Source organism: Falco cherrug, chromosome 6 (genome assembly GCF_023634085.1).
Source record: "Falco cherrug isolate bFalChe1 chromosome 6, bFalChe1.pri, whole genome shotgun sequence".
Lineage (NCBI taxonomy): Eukaryota > Metazoa > Chordata > Aves > Falconiformes > Falconidae > Falco > Falco cherrug.
The window spans coordinates 18,955,072-18,973,810 of record NC_073702.1 but is presented as its reverse complement, the minus strand read 5'-3'; positions in this window follow the sequence as shown (position 1 = coordinate 18,973,810).

Here is an 18,739-nt window from a genome sequence, read left to right as displayed (position 1 = left end):
TCTCATGGCCTAGAACCATAAAGATAAAGAGAAGTTGTGTTCTCCAAGATGGAGCATCCTGGAATCTGATGTCTAGTGGTCCTGTGCATTTAATCCTTCTCGACTTCCTCACCAGTGTGGCTCTAGAGAAAAATTATACTGAAAATGGAGCTTGGAATTGACAGAACTGTAGAATTAAATACATGGTGAGGCTGTCATAGTTTTTCAGAATGAAACATTGAATATTCAGGAAATTACCAAATATTTTAAGGCATAGAAATCTAGTTTCAGAATCATAGAATTGTAGAATGGTTTGGGTTGGAAGGGACCTTAAAGATCATCTAGTTCCAAGCCCCCTGCCATGGGCAGGGACACCTTCCACTAGACCAGGCATCTCAAAGTCTCGTCCAACCTGGCCTCAAACACTCAAACACTTCAGGGATGGATTGTCCACAGCTTCTCTGGGCAACTTGTTCCAGTGTCTTACCACTCTTACAGTAAAGATTTTCTTCCTAATATCTAATCTAAATCTACCTCTTTCAGTTTAAACCCATCCCCCCTTGTCCTTTTACTGCAGTCCCTCCTATGAAGTCTGTCCCCATCTTTCTTATAAGCCCTCTTTAATTATTGAAAGGCTGTTGTAAGACTTCCCCAGAGCCTTCTTTCCAGGCCCAACAGCCCAACTGTCTCAGCCTGTTTTCATCAGAGAGGTGCTCCAGCCCTCTGATTATCTCCCTGGCCCTCCTCTGGACTCGCTCCAACAGGTCCATGTCCTTATGTCGGGGTCCCCAGAGCTGAATGCAGTGCTCCAGGTGGTGTCTCATAAGAGTGGAGTAGAGGAGGAGAACCACCTTTCTTGACCTGCTGGCTACACTTACTCTGATGCAGCCCAGGATATGGTTGCCTCTCTGGGATGCAAGGACGCATTGTTGGGCCGTGCTGAGCTTTTCATCCGCCAGCTTCCCCCAAATCTTTCTCAGGGCTGCTCTCAATCTGTTTTCTGCCCAGCCTGTATTGATACTGGGGGTTGCCCTGACCCAGGTGCAGGACCCTGCACTTTGTTGAACTTCATGAGGTTCACGTGGGCCTACCTGTCAAGGTTGGCATCCCTTCCCTCCAGCAAACTGACTGCACCACACAGCTTAGTGTTGTCCAGGTGTGTCTCTTAGATTCAGCAGAAGAAACTATTCAGGTCAAGATAGTTCAGAGTGTTTGTTTTTGTTTGGTTGGTTTTCTCCTTCAAATTGCAAGGCTTTAAAATCCTTGCTTTAAATGTGAAACTACAAAGTCATGAATGTCATCTTTGTAGCTTAAGCCCTAAACTGCATGCTTACTGTGGGAAGCGCTGGTGGTAGCCTTCAGCAGTGTATGTTAAGTGAACTCTGTTTACAGAGAAGTTGCCTCTTCTTATCCCTGATGCCAGACCTAAAAATGGCACTTGCTCAGGGAGAGGGCTGAGCAGCTCTGGAAAACCACATGTAGCTGTCCTAGAGAATTGCAAATAGGTATCTAAGCAGTAGACAAAGCTCTTTACCACTTCTCCAGGCCCTATCCCTTGATGTTTACAGAATTGTTGAGGCTGCAGAAGACAGGATGCTGCTTTCTGGAGCCTGCAGCAGCAGCAAAGCAAGCTGCTCGGGCAGAAACAAAGAGGAGCGAGCTGCTGCTTGCCTCTGGGAGAGGGAGTCTACACTGCAAGAGGGGAGAAAGCTGCTGAGACCTGACTGGGAAGCAACAGTCCGTCTTTTCAAGATGCTGACCTCTCTGAGGGGAAAATAGTGAAGCCTTGGCTTCCTGCCACCTTGCTCTACGTATTTTGTAAGTTTCTTTCACCAGACAAGGTACTTTTCCTACTTACAGCTCTTCGCAATGCTCAGGGAGTTCTCAGCTGTCCTCTCCCATGGATCTGCTGTAGCCAGCTCTCTGCAGAACACATTTTCCCAGTTACCTGTGTTGTGCTTTTCAATGCTTTCAGACCTTATAGCCTGAAAGTTAGATAATTAGTCTTTCTGAAATTTAGATAAACACTCAAGTGGCACATTATAGTGTGACTTTTCAGAACATTAGTATCATGCTGGAGCAGTGCTAACAGCTGAGTTTTGGGCTTAGGTATTCAGAAAGGCGTGGAGGCAATGAAATGTTGCAGAGCATCCCAAAGGCTTATGCACAAAGCAGCTTCTCCAGGTTTCCAGAAGGCCTGAGACCTGAGTTTGCTTCTGCAGCTGAGGGATGAACACAGACCCTGAGCAGAGGTACCAATCTCTATCTTTATAGAGAAGGAGAAAAATACATGGCTTTGGAAATGCAAAATCAATATATTGGGGACCTCATTATAACAAGGAGCTCTTTGCCCTGTGTCACAAGGTTTTGTTGTGATCTGGATGTTGATCACTGACTGGCTGATTAATCAACTGGTGTCATTTCAGATTCCTTTCTTTGGTAAGGGGGCATTGCATGATGAGGAGGCTGACAGCCTCCCTCACCTTTATTATCATAGCAAAAATGATTCAGTGCCTTAAGAAGGAAGCACAGGAGGAAATAAGGCTTATGTTGCCTCTTGGACTTCTCTATCTATTTTTCTCTTTGGGCCTAGTGACCCAGGGAAATGTATATTCTGAAACCTATTTTCCTGGATACTCTTTGGAGAACTTTTGGAACAGGCAGAAACTGGAAATGTCAGTATGTTGCTTTATTCTAGAAGTCCTAATAGGTTTTTAATGGTCCTTAGAAAATGTTAAAATTTAACATTCTCAGAAAGGTACTGGTCCTCCCTAAGAAGGCATATGTCCCTGGTGTCTACTGAATGCCTTTTCCTAAAGTTCCTGATCTGGAGAGCTGCACTAAGCTGTACCTGTCTTTCCCCTGCCGTTTGGTACAGCAAGGTGTATTTCATTACTGAGGGCTTAAATCTCTTTGGCCTGTGTAACAAAACAGGCTTAGGGAAGAGTTTCGTCCAGAAAACCTTGGAGTGGATCTGCTATGGAGTTATTTAATCATTCAGTGTTATCAAAACTTTCAACACTAAGATGACAGCATATCTTGATTCTCTATAATCTGTATCAAGAGATTTGTGGAAGAACTAATGCATAATGTATGAAGTATTTGTCTCTTGTTTGAGAGACTGAGCTATATTTTGCATATAAGTCAGTGTTAAACACTGGAAAAAATGGTATAATTTTCTCAAAATTATGGCATTTACAGCACAGAGGGATTTTTCTGAGGATTTAGGGAAAAAACAAGGATGTGACAGACCACGTGTTTGGTGCTGCTCTGACTAGCACAGTGGTTTACATTGTTCTTAATTCTTGGTAGTTAAAACCCACGGAGATCCAGAGCTTTCAGGAGCAAGACCACCACTCTTCCTATCAATGTTTTTTCCTTGCTCTAGAACAGGAAACTTCATCTCTTATCCATCATTTATAGCAATCCATTTGAATTATATTGAAAATAATGCCTTTCTTGTGGGGATGAATTGCTGTAATTCTCAGAGTGAGCATTTCTCACGGCACTACTGTTTTCATAAAAGAGAAGATGCTTTTGCTCGGGTGCTGACCCTCCTACTGGACACCCATCCGTTATTCCCTGCCTCCTTCCAGCAGTGTCTGGCTCCCACCTCTCTGTAGCTATGGGTGTGCTGCTGCCATGAGAAGGGGAGGCTCTTGCCTATGGGGAGACAGCAGTGGGCTGCCTTTTCCTTCCGATGTTCTCGGGTATATCCTTACCTAAGTTTAAAGGTTATTTGGCTTTTTTAAGGTGGTTACACTGTGGTTTCCAGGCAATGGAATTCAACAAGAATTTTGACAGCTGAAAGATAATGGTGTCACCATGACAGTGCAGTCCTGAGGGTGGTAAGGAGTCAGGGGATGCTGTACATCCCACCTCCTGCCCTTCTTGAAGCAAGGCTCCTGTTCCTGCTCATCTGGTCTTCCTGGTGGCTGCTCTATGCGGGAGGGATTGTTGGAGAGGGGTTCAAGTGCTGAAAGAAGTGGCTGTGAGAGCGAGGTCCCCGTTCCCTCCTGAAGCTGGTTGTGGCTTGACTCTGTCACTTCCTTGGGTAATTATGAAAATTAGGGTCCAGGTCATTTCTTTTAACAACCCCTTTCTGAGCATGCTGGCATGCAGCTTAGAGTTTGGGTTATTCCTCTTAATATAGATGCCAAGCCACAAGCATGGGCCACCTTAAAAATCAGAGAAATGTCAGGCTAATTCCCAGCTGTGAGATCAAGACTAATACACTGTTTTTTCACTCTGTCATCCAAAATGCCAATGTAGCTGTTTGCCTTGTCAGCTCTCCCAGCAGCCTTGAGTAAGCTGATTTTTTGGTTTTATCTCTTTTCCACCCAAAGCCTGCTGGTGTTTCCAGCCTCTCCTTAGAAATGAAAGGCTCACTAATCCATGTTGCGTCCTTACCTCCACCCTGGCACCTCCTCTGTCTGTCCAGCTCCTTCAGTCTGCCTGCCTCTTTTTATCATAACCCTTCCTCCTCCAGCTCCTGATGCAATGTGGCAACTCGGCGCTATGTGAAGGAACATCTCTGTGAGGTGCCCTAGTGTATATACTGCCTTTTTTGTGTCGTGCATGTGTGCTTTTCTTTTCTCTGTTATTTTCAGGGGTGTCACCTTAGTTGCCACATTGAAACCATCCCCTTTTCCCCGTCAGAGATAACTTTATAAATGTATTTCCAGTGGTATTTTTTCTTTTCAGAGCAATCTTACAGGAAGTAGTTTCAGAGAATTTCAGTTTCCGAGTTTTGGAGACACAGCTGTTCCCTGCTAATGTATCCCAAAATAATCAGGATACTATTGACATGCTCAAAAATGAGGATGTCTGCTGTCCTCAAGTTGTTTGTTCATACTTTTCCATCTTCTAAATTTGTTTTCCTCACACTTTTACTTGCCAAGTTGTCTCTAAGTGTGAAATAGGTGCTTCTGTTCCCGAAAGTAGATGCTTCAAATTCAGGTTTAGAAAGTCCAATTTTGATGCCTGTGTTTGAAAACAGGACTTTTCAAAAATACGGAGCTTCCTCTGTACCCCAAACCTGCCTTGTTCTTGGGTATTGCTCATCTGCAGCTCTACTTATAGCCTTGCATGATGAGTGGGCTGTGCCTGTTTTGAAGTGTGTAGATAAACTCGCTATCCTCTGCTCACCTAACTCTGGCTCTGATGGTTTTTGGCAGCTTTTTAAAAATACTTTTATTTTTTAAATTTCACAGAGGAACAACTCTGTGCTATTTTGTCTAGTGGACTCAAGATACTTTAGAGTGGCCTGGCAGGCTCAGCGTAGCAAAGACCAGAGATCAACATCTGAGTTTGCATCTTTAATCAGATGTCACTTCTTCTCCATATTAAATAAAAGGAGGATTTGCTAGAGGGAAGACTTCCTTGAGTGTCTTCTAAAAGCTCCATCATTTTACATCTGGGCTGTGTAAAATACATCCCCTTGTCACATTGGCCCCTGTGGTACAGCCTGGGGGCTGGCAGTGTGTTGGTGGCAGGCAGCAAACCTCCAAAGTTCATTTGGGATGAGTTAGCAATTCGCATGAGTGTGCTGCTAATGGCCTGCCACTTCCCGCTATGGAAAATTAAGTGCAAAAGGTTGAAGGAGAGTGACATTGCTTTCAAGATATGCCACAGCGCATTTGTGTACAGACTATGAGACTTACTGCTTCTTTGTGGGCAGCCCCATCAGCTCTTCATACTCATCCTCTTATTACCTGCTGTAAATAGCAAATATCATCTAAGAAGCTCTTGCACACGTAAGAAGTCTTACAGCAAAATAGGTGTTTCAGAAAGTTAGAGAATCCGGATGCTGCCGGGACAGAGAGGAGGTAATGCTTGCTTTATGGGAATGTTAATGGGAATCATCCACTGCAATCCCCTGGACTCTGAGTGGAGAATAAATCTGAGTGGGGATGTTGACCCTAAACATTGCAGTGGATGGGTGGGGGAGGGCCGGATTGAACTCAGAAAACCTGATTTTCCATTGGTTGGATAATCCCTTCAAAATCTGTTTTCTGAGCACCAGGGCAAGATCTTATCTCTTTATTAACGCCTGTGTAGTGCCTGTGTTTGAGCAGAACGGGTATCAGCAGATGAGTAGCCACGTTAAACGCAAAGGCTGTTTTTGTGCCCAGTCAGTGGTCAATAGCTGTGAGGCTGAACCATTTAAATCTGTACTAATAATATTCAGCACTTGGGATTTGTTCTACAAAATTTATGCGGGAGCTTGAGAAATACAGGAATGGCAATATTGACTCAGACGCTCGGACAAATTGCTCAGTTTGCAATATTCACAGTCCAATAAAAATATCCACTACCACCAAACTGGAAAAACAAAGCTCTGTGATACACTTCTGTAATTTTTCAGTATGGTGAGGATAGCTGTATTCAGTAGGACTTCAAAATTGCAAGCCGCTCTAGTAAAAGTATAGATGAATCTCTTCAAAACACAGTATATGTTGCCCCACTATTTTTAAACCTCAGCAGGAAACAGGCAGCAATTCTCTGCCTTGTATTTTCTGTCTTATTACAGACAGCTGGGTTTGATCCAGATCACTCGCTCAGGCTGATGCAGAGAAAATGATGGTGGTGTAGCATCTAGCTCGCTGAAAAGGGAGAATATGGATTTATTTATTTACTCTGTGGAGGATGAGGCATGGGTACTACACAACTTTTTGAATGTTTTGAACTGAAAAGAATAGTTTTGATGCCATAGAGAGCAGCAGGAGGGGGAGTATTTAGTCACCTCCTCAGACATCTGAGGTTGATTCTGCTGTCAATAATGGCTAAGTAAATTTTGTGCTATTGGAAAAATCAAAATACATATTAGCTGTTGCTTTTTTTCCTCAGAGTACTTACGCACACATGTTTTTTTTCCCTTACACTTGGAGTAGAAAGGATAAGAATGTTTTTCCCCTTGTGCTTCACAGCTGAAAGCAGGCATTTGAAAGCAAATTAGACACATGAGAGGGAATAATGTGGGTGGTTTGTCATTTTCAGCCTGCGTACAGTGGGTTTTCTGTCTTTGATGGACTGGTGAAAGTAATGGAAGAATGAATTGCTTGTCACCATATAATCTGTCAATATATAATTTGTCAACATGTAATCCAAGGCAGCCTCCGGAGAAATAAGTACATGCTTTGTGATAGCATTCACAATGAATTCAATGAAATGCGGATATCTTATATAAAGCCTGGACAATCTAGCCATCTGACTAAGCTAATTGAAAAGATCTCTCTAATTTGAGGATTAAGTTCTTGTGAGCTGGTAGGGGCCCTGCATTAAAAACTTACCAGTGCTGTTGTAGAAAGAGAAGAGCCCTGAAGCTCCCGGTATTGATGATATTCAGTTGCTTTGCCAATTCTCTTGCGCTATAGCACAGGTTGCAACACCTCTTGGAGCTCCAAGCCACTTTTCCCCACCTGTCCCTGCCTGCTGTCTGTAATTTAGCTGCTCCTCACAAGCTGCGCTATGAAGTTTATGTAATTAAAATTACCTTTGTGGAGGAACAAAGAGAAAAGTCAGGTAATTCAGTTTGACTGGGAACCTTGACTTTGCTTAGTGCACTAGTTTAAGCATCTGTTCCCAAAACAGTGTAACTTTTCCCAATACATAAAATCAAATAAGTAGCTGAGTGTGAATGGTCCAGAAAATATATATTAGAAAGGCAGAGAACACCAAGACCAATGGGGGAAAAATAACCGGGATTTCTCATTCATGCTCTTTGCTTCCACATTGCACTATGTGAAAGACAGCAGGAATTTATATGCTGTTAGCCAGCAGGCACGACCACCCCAAATACTGCCTTTCATTCAAGAACTTTTAATATAAGTGTGAGAAATCCATGATGAGATTCTCATTCTGCTCTTCATAAGCCCCAAGTTAGAGAAGAAGAATGTGCTGTAACCCTGGAAGAGTCATTCTTTGAAAACTACAGCTCTCCTCCAAAGACAGATAGGTTCCTGGGATGGCCCAGCTTGCTTTTTGTGCACCGATTTTTTTTTTTTTCCATATAAACTCTAAATATACTTCCCAAATAATAAAGCTGTAAATTCTCTAAGTCTAAGATATAGCAATGTGAGCTGATCAAAACTGGCATTGCCACAGTCACTCTCCCATCTCTTGCTGTATGTTCCTGGCCCTTTCTTCGCACCAAGCTGAGTGTTTTCTGACGTAGCAGTGAGCCAAATTGGTAAAAATAGAGTCGCAAATTGCTGAGCAAACATTTCCACCTCCTTTCTTGAATCAGGTCTAATGCTCATGTAGTATATGCTATGCTGATTCCACATTCAAAGCCAAGGAAATAAAAGCCTTGTATTTCTTTTTGTGTTTTTCATATTGGTTTGGTTTCCCAAAGGGTTAGCAAGCTTGCTCTTACCCCACTGCTGCAAAGAATGCACAGGAGAGCTTGGGGAAGGGAAGCCTAAGAGCATTTTTTTTTTCAGCAGAAGCCTGCAATTAGAGAGGTTTAGGCTGAAGAGTGGCTTAGGATGGCCAAAAGTGACCTGAAGCCTGCCGAGAAGTGGTCCAGACTGTGTTCAGCTGCAAGAGCCCTGGCAAAGCAAGAGAGAATTGTCTTGCTGGGGAATTTCAGGGCTATACCCTTTCCTTTGCTGATTGCAAGGGCGTTGGGTTTGGGTTCTGACACGGTGATATGAGCCTAACTTAACTGTCTAGTGGCTTAAGCTTAAACTGAAAGTCTGAAGCCTCAGTCTAAAAACATGCAGATGATGAAAATTATATCAAATTGGTACTTGTCCCATGGAATAGGGAACTGAAGCGGTTCAGGGAGCTGATACAGCTACTCAGGATGGCTGGATTGGTTTCCAGCTGAATAAGCTTCCCTGAACTGCTTATAGTGTGCCTGTGTGAGCATTAGTGCTAGTGGGCACGAGAGCGAGCGGGGGGAGCAGGACAGGACTGCAGCTGCCTAGATTTAGGCTTAAACTTCAATGACATCTCGCATCCAGGGTGAGCAAAGAAGCAGGTGGGGAGCCACAATCAGCCTAGATGGGAAAGAGCGATGTGAGCAGAAGGTGGAGGCGGCACAAGTCTCTGCCCTCGTACCCGCGCTGTGCGTGCCACGCTGCAGAGGTCCGGGGGCTCTTATTCCCTGTTTTCAGTACTTGGTTCAGAGCTATGAATTATATGAAGGGCTACCTGGCAAATCTTCAAGGGCTTACTCTGGGGTGTGTAGGTACAATCCCAAGAGATATTAGTTCAACTTCAGAGGAAGGTAAGGGGTTTTCTGCTCACTGGCCTTACTCAGCTCGTCCTGGAAACTCAGCACAATTCTGCAATTCTTGGCTGCCAAATTCAGTGCCTAACGTTGGGTGAGACTACTTATTGCAAACAGTGATATTGTATGGCCTCTCCCCAGGGGAAATCGTGGCCTGTATATGTGCAAAAGCTCCAGTGGCCCATTTCCTCTAGATGTAACTCTTGATTTTTACATATTTTCATTCTGTTTCTGCTATAGTTTGCACAAGGCACAATATTATTGTATTGGAATGTTATATTGTTATTGGTTGTTGCAATTTCTTTCATGGCAGGAAAGCATTAATTTCATTTATTAATATTTTAGTTCCTCTCCTACAACATGTGTTTGGAAACGCAATTAATTGCTGCAATTGGTCTTTAAGTATTATAGTAATATAGGAGCTGGGTGTCAATATTCAAACTGGTGCATCTAAGGATAAATTACTAAAAGCGTGGTGTGCAATGTTTGCTGTACTGATTGGTTCCAGAGGGATTGGTTAGGTGCTAAGAGTTTCTAAAACTCACAGCCATGTTTACCATCTGTAACAAAATAAGGGACTTAGAGGCCAAACTAGAAGCGTGATGGGATTTGAAAGCTTGCTTGCCTTTTTTTTATTTTTTATTAATAATATAAATAAAAGCATGAGCCTATGATCACAGGGAAGCAAAGAGAGAAAGGTGAAGCAATATTCTAAGTATTACTGGGTGATACTTACTGATCCTGCTTCAAACAATTTGTTACAACCTTGAGCCCTCTAATTAAGTGGAATTTACCCCCGTGCAGAGGGCTTCTGTAAAAGCCTTTATTCTACACATGGCCTACTTCAGGTCTCTGTGAAGGGCAGAAATTTGGCATAACTGCTGAGGTTCTACCCCAGACCTAAATCCTTGATGAAAATCCCAGTTATAACGTTCAGCCACTGGATGTCCTCATTTTCAAAGGTCTGCAAAGGTTGATCAGCTGGAAAACCACATTGTTGACAGTTTGCAGAGCATTGCATAAAAATATTCTGTGTGCATTGGGTATTGCCAAACTCCAAGCTTACCACCCATAAAGCAATGGAATCGGTTTCACTTCTCAAGGTAATTAAACTCCTACTGGATGCAGAACATGTATTTAATCTGCTCCTTTTTCCATCTCTCTTTTTCTGATTTATGTAACAGCTTGCTTTGCAGGACTCTTGCATTCCTAAACACCAAGAAGTTCATTACATTTCTTTATTTTTCCAGGGCTACCTTTGTGCATTTATTGTGGGTTTTACTGTGGATTCTGACTGCAGCTTTCTTTTTTCAAAGTTTCTGCAAATTCCCAAGGGCGTATCCCTCTGCTTACAGGAGTCCTGATCTCATCCCACGAAGACTTTGTCCGCGATAGGTCATCACACCCTGTGCGTAGCTACACCTGCCCAGAGAGCCTCACTTTGCTTTTTCTCAGGCCTGCTTTCTCTTGCAGCTCATGAACCATCACCACCCACTTTTCCTTTGCTGCAGGCTCCCCTGCCTGCACCATCATGGAGGGTGTTTCTCATCCGGAGCTACCCCTGCAGCTAAAGCTCTCAACCAGCCTCCTCAGTCTTGCAGTTCTAATGGCACCATCCTTGTTGCCAAACATTCCTGTCTTCTGATTATGATTTGACATGCTTGTCAGACACTCTCCAACAACTTATAAAAATCTGAGCTGGCAGAAAGATTGGCAAAGGTTGTCTGTAGCCACACGTGGATTTCATGTCTGTTCATGAAACATGGAAAACATGTTAATGAAAATCTCTGTTGTTGGGGTTTTAAAATCTGAAGTTTCAAGAAAAATAAAATCTTCTTTTTGCTTTCTGGCTTTTAATTTCTCTAATTTAAGCTGCTGTTAAACCACATCGTCTTTCCAAGATGGGGTCAGCTTGTGCTCTGTGAACACTTGTTTGAAATCGTGAAATTAGGACAAATTCAGTAGAAACATAAAGGCTAGACTTCTTTCCCTCATAAAGAAAACTCTCCTTCTGGTATAAATGGGCATACTTACACTGGATATGTACACTTCATGCACCAGCATGGTAGTTTCATTCCTACCATGCTGGTACACGAGGCATATCTCCAGCAGGAATCGGCTTCTGTAGCTGCTGAAGTCTCCTAAGGTGACTGGGGCCAGGTATGCATTTATTTATCTACTTGCTAATGTCTCTTTTCAGTGGTTCAGCACTGGATGAGTGCTTCAGAAAAAGAGAGGAATGTGTTATCTTTCCTTGCACAGCTCTGCAGGACTGGTAGATCCTCATGGAAACTCGCTCACCCCCTGTGCATGCCGTCGTGCCCCCTGTGGAAGTGGACACATGCCCAGAGCTGCCCAGGCGGGCAGAAACCTGGGGTGCTCCTGGTAGGACTCCGAGTCCTGGGATTTGCTCCTGGATCAGTAACCGTGCTGGTTTCTGGACTCTGAAACAAACGTAACATTCAGATGAGCCAAGAGAATGATTTGGAAGATGGAGGACAGAGATAAAACCACCACAGCAGATCTGGATGACATGGTGCTTGTCACAATGTTGTTACCTTAACCCCAAAACCATGCTGATGTTTCTGTAACTGGGGAAGTAGCAGAGTGTAGGAGGAGCAGACTGCTTTGCAGACACAGTGAGGAGTTAAAAGCATCTTCAGAAGAGGACGTGTTGCAGAAGTCCTCCCATTCCAGAGGTGCTGGCAGCCAAGGACCTGATTATGGTTGACTGGAAATGAGCTCGCTCCAATCCTGGTGCGAGAGATCATATCTAAATATAATAAATATTAAATATCATGCCTCTGCTCTAGAAACTGTGATACTGCTGTGAAAGCTGCTCTCCTTAGGCTAATGATGCTGATGATGCATCTCAGTTACTCCCTCTTGAAAATTCAGCTTCTAAACTGCTTAGGAACTGGTGGCAGCCTGTGGTCTGCTCAGCCTTTTCCCTCTTGGAGGAGAAGACTTACTGGTCCTTTTCTGTTGTTCTGAAGGGCATTGTGAGCCACGCTAACAGTGGTGGAGAATATGGATGAAGAAGAAACGGAGTTGGAGTCCAGCATCTGTGTTCTGAGGTCAGAGACCAACAGTTTTCTTTCTGGTGCTCATGGTCATCCCTTGAGAGCTGAAGCCCACTGTGATTTTGGGGCATCTGCCTACTCTTTCTTCTTGCAGCTTTTGAAGACCTCTGGAAAATGTGGGGTGCTGCTTTTAGTCATTGCAAAACTGGAGATTTGACTTGGAGTGCTGAAAAGAGGTTAACAGTTTTGCAAGCAGCAAACCATAGATTTACAGCAAAGAAAGCATTTTGCTTTCTCAGTACAGAAGCCTAGATGCAGCTGAAATTAAAAACAATAATTGATCTGTGTCCATTTACAGATACACCTACGTTCATGTAGGCTGGGAAACCTTATCCTTGCATGCACATTTTCCTTTTAAGCAGCTTTTACTCAGGCTGCCTGCAAATATATCTGCTCATCAAGCGGGCAACACTCAGTCCCTTCTAGGAATGAGCTGGGGCCATTTTTTTCTGCTGGATGCCAAGAGGACTGACAAGACAGATGGAAGCTGCTGAACTGTAACACAGCTCGTTAGAGAAGCGCAGAGCCCTTTAAAGCTGAGGGTGCAGCCAGGATTTACCTCTTGAGAAATGGCAGCAGTCCTCAAAGTAGCTTGCACAGGCATCAAATCTGCCTCAAAATAAGCAGTGTGGATGCAGCCTGTAAGGCTGAACTCAAAATAAACCTTTTTTTTTCCTTCTTTTTTTTTTTTTTTTTTTTTTTTTTCCCTGAGATGCTATAATATGGGACAAGGCTGAGCAAACATTGTGACTCTCTCCTGTTTGGTGGTTTGTGTCCCAGATCACTGACTGAGCAGCCACACCAGGCTACAGGTGGCATGCCTTTATTCCCTATATGGAGAAAAATTCCTGCTATGTTAACAACAGATCTGCGAGGAATTTTGTTTGTGCTTCAGCTGGTTAATGAACCGGTGTCTTGCTCTGGCTGGTGCTTGCAGGGAGCACGTTGCGAGGGCTCCTCTGCTCCAGCATTGTGCTGGTGAGACACCTCTGTGGCAGAGGGTACCCCATGAGCCCGGCACATCCCGGCTGTGGGATGCTGCTGGGACTCCGCTGCAGGAAAAGGCCCTGGAAGGTGCCCCAGGACATCACCTGCTGCTGGAAACACGGTTCTGGGGGTGGCAGCCCCACAACCGCCAGCAGACCGAGGTTGTCTGGGAAGGAATTGCCAGTGTCCGCCCTGGGGTCCAGCTCTTGAGGACACTTTGGGGTCTGTGCCTCTGGGGACTGCTCCCCCCTTCTCCTGCCCCCTCCCTTTTGCTCCTCCCCGCTACTGTCCCCCACAGCACCTGCCCCTTGTGTCCACCCTCAGTGGAGACAGCCCCCTTTCTCCCCCTGCCCCAGTGTGGACAGCCCCCCCCCAGCCCTCCCACCGTTCTTGGGGGGCACGTGGGCAGCCTGGCAGCACGTCACAGAGCAGACTGAGTCCACGGAGGATTTGGGGGATTTTTAGCTGCTAAATATTAGGCTTGTTAGGTGCACATGCTGCTGAGCCTATGTGAACTGATTATTTTTTTCTTTTTAGAGGAATCTTGGATAAGTTTCATGGCTATAGCAGCAAAAGGAATGCTGGTGACAGGAGGCTGAGCTCTCTGCTCAGTGGCCCTTTCTGCTAAAAGGACTCTTTTTTTTTTTTTTTTCCCCCAAAGCAAATGCTCACAGTAGCAGAATTACTGTGCCTCTTTTCACAGTACAGAAGCGTATTTTCTGGTAAGTGTGTTCTTAGAACCAGCTCATCATTTTAGCTGAAACTTTCTTAAAAATACCTAAGTCTGAGTCAGACACATAAGGTAGAAAACATTATCCTGACAGTTGGAGTCTGGGGAAGTTGCAAGCAAGCAGAAACTAGATCTTACAAAAGGAAGTACAGGGCCAGCTAACGATGGAGATTATCAGCTCTTCCCATGGCTCCTGATGACAGAAGGAGGAAAGGTGCCTTTCTCCTTCCTAGGGAAGTTTCCAAGTGTAAAGAAAGGGGCTTTGTTTTTGGTCGGGGGGGTGGAATTTTGGCTGCGGAAGTTTAGCAGGGAGGCCGACAAGGATGGGGAAACCTGCAGCAGCTGGGCATTGTGTGCAAGAGGAGAAGCTGCCTGTTCAGTGTTTACAGCATGTCTCCAGGAACCAGAAAGGGCAAGATGCTTTTTGGTTTTGGATTCATTTATAGTTGTTGTGTCCTCTCAGCTTCCCTTCTTTTCAGCTTGCAGCCCTAAGATTAATTCAGAATATAGCACAGGGCTTCCTACCTTCCAGAAAATAAATGTAGTCTCATGTGAGTCCTGTCAGAGACAGACAGGGAGGAAGAGGGAGACAAAAGAATTGAGGAAAAACCACATCATCCAGCCAGATCTCCTTTAGGCCAACGTCTGTATCCTGGGATCAACCGTCTGCTGAGATTTTGTTTGACAGCAGCTTGTCCTTCCTGCTGGGAAGAAGACTGTTTGCATGGATATGCATGGCTGTGTTGGGAAAGTTGGGGGAAAAGCGATACATAGGAAAGGGGGCCCTCGGTAGGGTCTGTTTCTTCGGGGCAGCCCATATTCCAGCAGCATTTCCACCCGGTGACAGCCCCATCTGTATGGCTCCTAAACCTGAAAGCACTGACATATCCGAATGGCCTAAACCAAGCGAGCCCCCAACAAGGACTGGGATTTCAGTGGGATGAGAATTCAAACCTGTGCCATGAGCCGAGAGAGCCTGGCGCCCTGTGCGGCATGGTGCTGCGGATGTGTAGGCTTCAAAATTACAAGCTGCTTCTTTCCAACTATGTGGCTGCAACCAGCACGCTGAAGCTGGCTGGGTTTCCCTTCCACCATTGTCTGGTCTCCTGTTAGCCTGTGCCTCTGAGGGGTGTCTGGATGAAGTGCTAAAAACTGCAGATAGAAATATAGAATGTAAAACTTGAATAAACATCCAGGCTAAAGATCTGCATTTGCATGATGGCTGAAGAAATAGTGGACATCATGTACTGAAAGGTGAGTAGTATCCATGGTGGGTGATGGTGCTTCCATGCGAGGATTCCTACAAATTAATTTCAATACTTTCTTAAAAAAACCCCACAAACAGTCTTAACTGAGCACATTGGTACTTGATGAAATCGTAAAAGTCACCGAAATACAACTGCCTAATTAACATGCATTATACAAACTAAATAACCATTATAGAAAATTAGTGGAGTAGACTCACCATTAAACTTGCATTTATGATTAATAAATGTGGAATTGTATGTGTGTGTAATTGTAGATAAGACCCCATTGGACTACTCTAAGGGCATTAAAATTCTCTTCCAGCTAAGATGAGAGGAAGAAGGAAATTAGGAACAACATGGAAAAAAAAAAAAAAAAAAAGCATGAGCCAGTCAAAATATTTTTCATTGTTGTCAAATTTATGTTAGCACCAGTGTTAGCTGCTTCTGCTTCCCATCAGTAAAACATTCTCCAGGTCCACCAATCAGTATGTGAAATGATGGGCTGTAAGGATGCTCCTGATACGAGTTCTTGACACATAGTGATGCTCCTCATTCCTGCCTGTGTGCTGGCACCACCCTGCATCAGCCCAGCTTCCCCAACAGAGACAGTGTCTCCTCCTGACCCTCAACCCTCATGATGCCAAATGCAACCTGGCTGAGAGCCCACTGGAAGCTGGGGATCTGCTGCGGTTTAACCCCAGCCGGCAGCCAAGCAACACGCAGCTGCTCGCTTACTCCTTCTGCATCGGTATGGGGGAGAGAACTGGGGGAAAAAGTGAAGTTTGTGGGCTGAGATAAAGACAGTTTAATAGGTAAAGAAAAAGCCGTGTGTGCAAGCGAAGCAAAACAAGGAATTCACTCACCGCTTCCCACGGGCAGGCAGGTGTTCAGCCATCCCCAGGAAAGCCGGGCTCCACATGCGTGACGGTTACTTGGGAAGAGAAATGCTATCATGCCAAACGTCCCCCCTTCCTTCTTCCCCCAGCTTCATATGCTGAGCATGGCATCATACGGTGTGGAATATCCCTTTGGTCAGCTGGGGCCAGCTGTCCGGCTGTGTCCTCTCCCAGCTCCTTGTGCTCCCCCAGCCTCCTCGCTGGTGGGGCGGGGTGAGGAGGAGAGAAGACCCTGGCTCTGGGTAAGTCTTGCTCAGCGATAACAAAAACTTCCCTGTGCTATCAACCCTGTTTCCAGCACAAATCTAAAACATAGCCCCATACTAGCTACTGTGAAGAAAATTAATTCTATCCCAGCCAAAACCAGCGCAGGGTGTCTCATCATTCAGGGGATAAAGATAATGAAACGGCATGAAATGAAGGTGAGGTTTAGTGCCTACCAAAACCACCAGGCTGGGCTGATGGGCAGCTACCTCATGCTGGTATCTGCCTTTTCATTTTATACCAAATCCAGCAGTACAGTTGTCTCTGTTGGCTATGGGAAACAACATCAAGCTACACACAGTCAAGTGGTATTTAGCTATATCATGATGCTGAGATGCTGATTTGAAAAAAAAAAACAAAACCACAGACCTGAATTCGTGTCTCTACTTGTTCTCTTCATGGTGGCTGGAGAGGCAAAATTTGCTGCAAGAGGTTGTATCTGGTTGTATTGGACCAGCTGAAAATAGTGAAAACCTGAAAAAATGGTTGAGGCTCAGAATCTATCCATCAGCTGTGACAGCCAGCCCAGCGACCGGGAGGGAAAAAAATAAAAAGAAGGGAGAAAAACCATCCCAGCCACCAGAATATCTCTTCTCCTTACCTGCCAGAACCCATTGCTTTGTTCTTCCGGCCAAAGAAGATGAGGGGTGTCAGCCCTTGAAAGTTGTGTGAAATAAGAAACCGTCGGACACAATGCAACCACATATTACTGGCCACTCCTTACAAACCAAACTGAAGCAAACAGGATTAAATCAGAGTAATACCTCATGTGATTACAGCTCATTGTGTTCAAATAAAAGCTGACGTTATCGTGAGCGATTCGTTTGGGGGTGGGGGTGGAGAGGAGAAGAGATGCTGCAGCTTTTGCTCAGTGATTGCTATTTATAATGCTGTAAAACCACAGTGAATGTGTTAAATGCATTGCCGTGAGCACGTGCTGCTTAAGCTTGGCGTTATGGCTATAATAATTCCTTGCAACTCTTAAGATGTGCCTTTGTACTAATAATATATTAGTATTATTCTATGTCAGTTATTTCAGACAAACAGAAACTTTGTAGATGTGGCACTTGAGATGATGTAACCGTAGTTTTTAATTGTATATATAGGTCTGTAATCATTAGGGGAGTGCTTTATAGTCACATCTACCTGCTGCTTTTACAAACCCCTTCTAAACAATTTAAATAGAAACCAGAGAGTAAATGTGACCAGAGTCCTCAGCCAGTACAACTGAGCAGAGAGAAGTATGTCAGTGCTAATGAACTCCAGCACCCTGCTGGGCCCGGCTCTCAGCAGCTCTGCAGGCTGTAGTGCCCTTACTGGGGGTTCAGTACTGTTCCCATTTAAGCTGTTCAGAGGGGGTGGGTAACTACTCTTCCAGCAGCAGTCGAGTGCTAGTTAGATTATTATCCCCAAAATTGGTCCCGTTGCCTGTAGTACTTGGGTCTTTCTCCCCTTGTACTCTTCTTGTTTTGTCCCAGCTTCTCTGTGCTCTGTAACTGCATCTCTTTCTTTCTAATGAGGGTCAGGAAATCTGACTGTGAGAGGAAAGAAGCCCCAAATGCAAAAAAGGCTTCAGGAACATGGCCTGCTTTATTTTTATTATCATTTATTGTATTTTTCCTAGTGTTAATTCATGTGAGTTTTGAACTATGAGCTGTATGAACTACTTAAATTGTGCTGATGCAAAATCTATTTCCATCCATTCTCTTTTTTTTCTCTCTACCCCACAATGTACTTCACTGTTAAGTTACTCTGAATATTGCTGCTTTCTTTGTAGCAGCACTAAGCTCCTCCGCATTCACCCAAGCCCATGGATATCCTTGCTTTAGGGCTTTTCATAAGTATCTCAAATTAAAACTTGGTGGTGTTTGCTTGAATTGCCTTTTGACAAGCCAGAAAGCAATTCTGTCTGAGCTGTGCCAAGGAGGGAGAGCTGCAGCGTGACCTTGCTCTCGCTTCTTCCAAACAATGACTTCCAGGAATACTCCCGAGATCAGGCCAGCCTTATCTATATCTTACATTTCATTGTCTGAATTCCATAAAAGTCACATAAACCTAATTTTTTGTTCAGAAGCACACAGGATGATGGTATCTAGAAAGAGAAAGTGAGATTTTCAGCACTGAAGTTCTTGGCTGCATACCCAGACCAGACTGGTAGTGATTGAAGGATGGCTGTTTGACAGACTATAAACCATTAATTTTTCGGTCATGATCTGTCTCCCAGATTCCAGCTATGATGTGACTGTATGTGTAACTGGTACCCTTGCTGTCGTTCCCAACAGAGAGCCCGGGAAACACTGACCAGTTCAGCAGGG